This window comes from Adiantum capillus-veneris, chromosome 7 (genome assembly GCF_014529385.1).
Source record: "Adiantum capillus-veneris isolate H3 chromosome 7, ASM1452938v2, whole genome shotgun sequence".
Lineage (NCBI taxonomy): Eukaryota > Viridiplantae > Streptophyta > Polypodiopsida > Polypodiales > Pteridaceae > Adiantum > Adiantum capillus-veneris.
Genome location: NC_140937.1, coordinates 43,801,355 through 43,807,241, shown reverse-complemented (window position 1 = coordinate 43,807,241; position 5,887 = coordinate 43,801,355).

Here is a 5,887-nt window from a genome sequence, read left to right as displayed (position 1 = left end):
GACAAGTGTGGAAAAAATTTTGCAAATGCACTTGCAGATCCAAGGGGTGTTTTAGATGCAAAACTGTGGCATGCACGTTTTGGGCATATGAATTTTGCGAGTTTGCGTTTGTAGAAATTTGATATGGTTGCTTCTTTGCCGCCTCTTGAAGCACCTGTCAAACATGTTTGTGAAGGCTGTATTTTGGGTAAAATGTGCGTTCTAAGTTTCCAAAGGATGGTTCCGTTAGGGCCACATGCAGGTTGCAACTTGTGCAATATAGTGATGTCTCTGGGTCCATGCAAACTCCGTCCTTGGGCAATTACCTGTATTTCCTGACTTTCATTGATGATTACTCTAAGCATGCATGGGTATTTCCACTTAAAGCGAAGTCTAAAGTTTTTATGTGCTTTAAAAAATTTCTGGCTATGGCTGAAAATGTCTCAAAATGTACTGTGGGCACCCTCCGTTCCGATCGAGGGGGGGAGTGTATGTCTCATGATTTTAATGCAATTTTGTCTAGTCATGGTATAAAACACCAATGTATAGTGCCTTATACGCCTCAACAATATGGTGTAGCTGAGAGGAGAAATAGGTCACTCACGAAAATGGCACAATGTATGGTCAAAAGTCAAGCTTTGCCGCATTCTTTTTGGCTTGAAGCCATCATGTGTGCCACTTATGTACTTAACAGGTGTCCTACGAAAGCTTTGCAGTCTATTACTCCATTTGAAGCATGGCATGATAGAAACCCTTCTGTTGAGCACATGCGTGTTTTTGGCTGTTTGGCATATGCTTTGCTGCCACAAACACAACGCAGAAAATTGGATGATAATGCTGTCAAATGTGTATTTTTGTTGATTATAGTGCTGAAAGCAAAGGTTACAGGTTGTATCATCCGCAAGCAAAGTGTATTTTGGTTTTATGGGATGTAGTGTTTGTGGAAGATTCTGTTCAGCTCTTGCTGTCATTTACTAGAGACAATAATGTAAGCTCATAGGACATTTATGACACTTTGTTTCCTCTTTTCAATGGTGGAAGTTTCAATGTAAATTCCAATGAGGCAAATGTACAACCTATGGGGGTTTCTGAAAATGTTACAGACCAGCCTATTACTGATGCAGATATACATGATGTACTTGATGAGGAAAGGGCTGAAAATGAGCAGGCTAGAGGTATGCCAAAGTGGTTGGTGCATACATTGCGTGACAGTAAATTCGATGCACCTTTCTCTAGTCGTACTCTTTCAGCAGGCTCTGGCCATGAATCTTATGCATCAGATTGTTATGCTTTGGCTGTGTCTAGCTTACATGATGTTGAGGAACCTCTATCTTTTGATGAAGCACATAATTCAAGAAATTGGATGGCTGCCATGCATCAGAATATGATGCACTGATAGAAAATGACACATGGACTTTATGTGATTTGCCTCCTGGAAAAAAGGCCATTGGGACGAAGTGGGTTTACAAGTTGAAACGCAAGCCGGATTGTGAGATCGATCGCCATAAGGCTCGACTTGTTGCAAAGGGTTATGCACAACAAAAAGGCGTAGATTATGAAGAGACTTGTGATACCACTTGTTGTATGACTACTGTGCATTTTCTATGTGCATTGGCAACTCATTTTGGTTGGAATGTACATCAATCAGACATTGTTACTGCTTTCTTGAATGGTGACATATTTGAGGAAGTTTATGTAACGCAGCCTCACAGTTTTGTCAAGAAAGGACAAGAGGACAAAGTGTGCAGATGTAAGAAGGATTTGTATGGATTGAAGCAATCTCCTCGTGCTTGGTATGAGAAAGTTGACACTCGTTTGGTCAAACGAGGCTTTTGTAACAGTCCAACAGAAAGCACATTGTATGTGAAGCGTGAGGTTGATGTACTTCTCATTGTGGTTCTTTATGTAGATGATTTGCTGATCATTGGACCAAATGAGAGACATATTGCTAAATTTAAGGCTGATTTAAATGCTACTTTCAAGATGAAAGATCTGGGGCTGGTGCGTCATTACTTGGGTATACAGTTTAAGCAGTGTGATGGTGGTATTGCATTGTTTCGAAAAGTTACATAGAGACATTGCTATGTAAGTTTGGACTTGAGGATTGCAAACCTATTGCCACTCCCATGGAAACAGGTTTGAAATTGAATCTTCATGACCCTGGTGATCCTGCTGATGTCACTCTTTACCAAACTGTTGTTGGATGCCTCATTTATGTATGCAACACAAGGCCGAATATTCAGTTTGCAGTCTCACAGGTCAACAAATTTATGCATAGCCCAGGGTCTAAGCATTGGCACGCTGTCAAGAGGATTTTCTGCTACCTTAGTGGCACTTTACATCTTGGCTTGTTTTATCCAAAGGGGGGATCATTGCCACCAGGCTTACATGCTTTTTCAGACTTAGATTGGGCTGGTTGTTTTGACACGCGAGTGTCCACAAGCGGTTTTTGTTTCATGCTTGGCAGTTCATGTATACCATGGTTGAGAAAGAAGCTACCTACTGTGGCCACTTTAAGTTGTAAGGCTGAGTACAGGGCAGTCTTCACAGCTACGGTTGAGTGTGTATGGCTCAGACGCCTTATGGTTGATTTGGTGTTGGACAAGACACTGCCAACACTACCTACATTGAGAGTCAGAGCACATTGGCAGTTGCGAGGAACCCAATTTTTCATGCTCGCACAAAGCACATCGAGGTGCATTACCACTATGTCAGGGAGAGGCTCTCAGCAGGAGAAATCAGCTTGGCTTATGTGCCAACACAGGACAACCTTGTAAATCTTTTCACAAAGGCATTGTCTTGTGAGAAGCTCAAAGATTTTCGCAAAGCTCTGGGCTTACTCCCCTTTGTGGACTGATCACGTCCTCAGAGCATGGCACTTCCCTTTACTCATGTGCCAGCTCTCGTTCACTGCATCACCCCAGGGGTGATTTGTTACCATATACATGTGGTAGTGATGTGTGTGAACACACTAGGACCGTCGGGGCATTTTTTTCCTCATTACGAGGTTTTCTCCCCCGTGCATTGTATATACGCCCATCACTCTAGGGCTATCTATCTTTCCATTGCACACTAAGTAACATAGTCTCAGTTGTGTGCCTTGAGCTTCCTTTGTCTTCTCCAAGCTGTGTGCGTTTCTCTGCAACCCTAATTTCAACAAACTTTAGTGAAGTCAATTTAGAGAGTGAGATAGATCGAAACCTTCCATGATTCCTACTTACCTTGATACTAATCACATTAGCCAAAAGATAATGGAAAGTGTCCACTAACGCTAGTTTTTTTGTGTTTTTAGCTTGAAAAGTTTGTCAATCTTTAGACTCTGACATAGTCTAAGTTGTCAACCACTAAAAGATGACCTAATCTAAGCCTAAAGGTCCTTGACGAGTACGACTACTCCCAAGACACCTCACAACTGAAGTAGACACATCTCAACTGTGCGATTTTAAAAGTTTTTTTTGTACTCCAGGAAAACCTAGAGGAAGTTTTTGGACAATCCTACTGAGCACTGAAGTTTTACCTAGTTTAGGTCACCTCGTTTCCGACAACGACGCTAAAATGTGGGCTAAGCCTCGCTATCTTATTGTAGTGATAGTGAGAACCACGAACATAAATGTCATACCATGGGACGGAGCCGACACGACTAGTGCATGGAGGCTATGTGAGGTTGTCAATCTCTAAGAAAACACATTCAATCCCTATCTACTCAAAGCACACTCAACTGCATGCCAGGCAACAAATGCTAACTACGACACCACAAGCAAATCTCATCAGCTCCCCAAGCAAACAAAATCTAAACGAGACAAAACTTCTAGAACGCGTTGACAACATCTAAAGACACATGCCTAAACCCTTAAATTCCCCTTTTAGCCACTTGCCAAAATTGCATTTATTTTCTACATATCAGATTTGACCTAACCATTTTCAACCTCGAATACACCCTAGAGATTAGCAATGATGCCTTTACACCCCTTCAATGCATAAAAGACAGTTTTGTTAAGTAAATCTAGAGTTATGATCAAATTAAGGAGTAGGTGAGAAACAAAATAACATAATTTTATTGCGAGAAAAGCACAATGTCAAAGAGCTTTCACCTGTGAACACAATGAACCAGATGTTAGAAAATATGACGTAGCTAAGTAGATAATTGAGTAGATTACTTAATGGAGAGAGATAATTTTCACACACAAGAGATTATAGAGTAGAGAGAGAGAGTACACGATAAACGTGGCTCACCCAATGTGTGCCATGTCCACGGGAAAGCATCCACTCAATGGCTTTATTACTTCAAAACTAGAGTGCTTCGTTAGCTATGTTCCATCGAATTGAGATTGAACAAAATATTGGAAACGGGGAGAGAGAGAGAGAGAGAGAGAGAGAGAGAGAGAGAGAGAGATTTCATGAAAGAGTGTTAGATTTTTTTACTTGAGAGTGTTTGGGATACCAATCATCGTGGTTCAGTGGTGTACCTCCACAAAAATCGGTTATTGATCGTAATGCTTCAGAGGGGTACCTCGCGAGGAATCACAAGGAGTGTTAAAGAGTTTTGTCAAGATCAATGTTCATGATCATACAAGATGTCAATGTTATTGTTTGTTGGTCCATTTCTATGTTTCAAAAAAAAGAAAACATGCAAGTCTCCTTGCATGGGGGAGTTTGCACAATCGTCGCCAATTTTTATAATACGAGGGAACGTGTCATTCCCACAGCAGCGTGCAATTTTCAATGCGTTCATTAACTACGTTCTCAGTGTCAAAAATAAAAAAATGATAATGCTTACTCACCGCGAGATTGAATGAATATCGCCAATGGACTTCCTTGCATCAACGATGTTGGGCATCTGCTGCACTTAGCCCGCTACAAGAGACGACACCCCATGGAGGATACCCTTCAAGAAATTTTTGTGCTATTGTGAGGATACCACATTGTGTATACATATCGATCAAACCACCACCAAGCATGAAATTGTACTCCCAACAAACGTTGACTAGCGATCATATCATGAATTCTAATATCTATGGCTGCCTACGTGATTGCATCTGCTGACCCGCATACCTTCCATATTCTTGTGTAGGCGTAGTTGATTGCATCTGGATAGAGACCCTTCCTGCGTTCTTGTGGCGGCATTCCGCAGAAGAAGCTCCTCGGGCGCTTTTCGTGCGTTCTGAAGAGCACCATATGTGACGTACACATAGTCTTAGGCAAAGCCAAGCAAAACTTATTTTTTGTATCGCTCATTGGCCTTGCTCTTGTTACGCACATCCCACAATGAGTGCATTCAAGGAGTCCACACTGCAGATAGAAAGATGAAAATAGCCTAGAGCTTTCCGCGCTTGCTCTTGCGGTGCGTATCCTGCTACCAATGCATTGAAAGAGACGCCATTCCCATCATTTAATGCATTCGACAGACAACATTTCGGGAAAAATGGTCATGAAGAACATGCCTATGTCATATTGCATGTTTGAAATTAATTTCAGAGCTTCCTCACCTGCCCTTGCTTGACATAACTGCATATAAAAGCACTCCAAGAGACTTCGATTGGTGAGAAACCGTCACTTTTCTAAAGCGCAACACATGTGTCATACTTATCGACCAAGAATGTGCCAAGCATGACATCTTATTTCAACAACCGCTGAACAACAATAAAAAGCATATTTTTTGTGCCCGTATCAGCCTCTTGCATAGAGACATATGCCTTCAATGTGGACACGTAGGTGATACCATATGGAGAGAGGCCCACATCGGCATCTTGTGTACATGCATATGCCTTCAAGATGCACGCATATGTGATTGCATCTAGAAAGAGGCCCTCACTTCAGATCCACTGGAAACAATCGAGAGCTTTCTATCCGTGCTCTTGTTGTGCGTATCTTGCAATCAATGCACTCCAAGAGATGGCATTAGGGATAT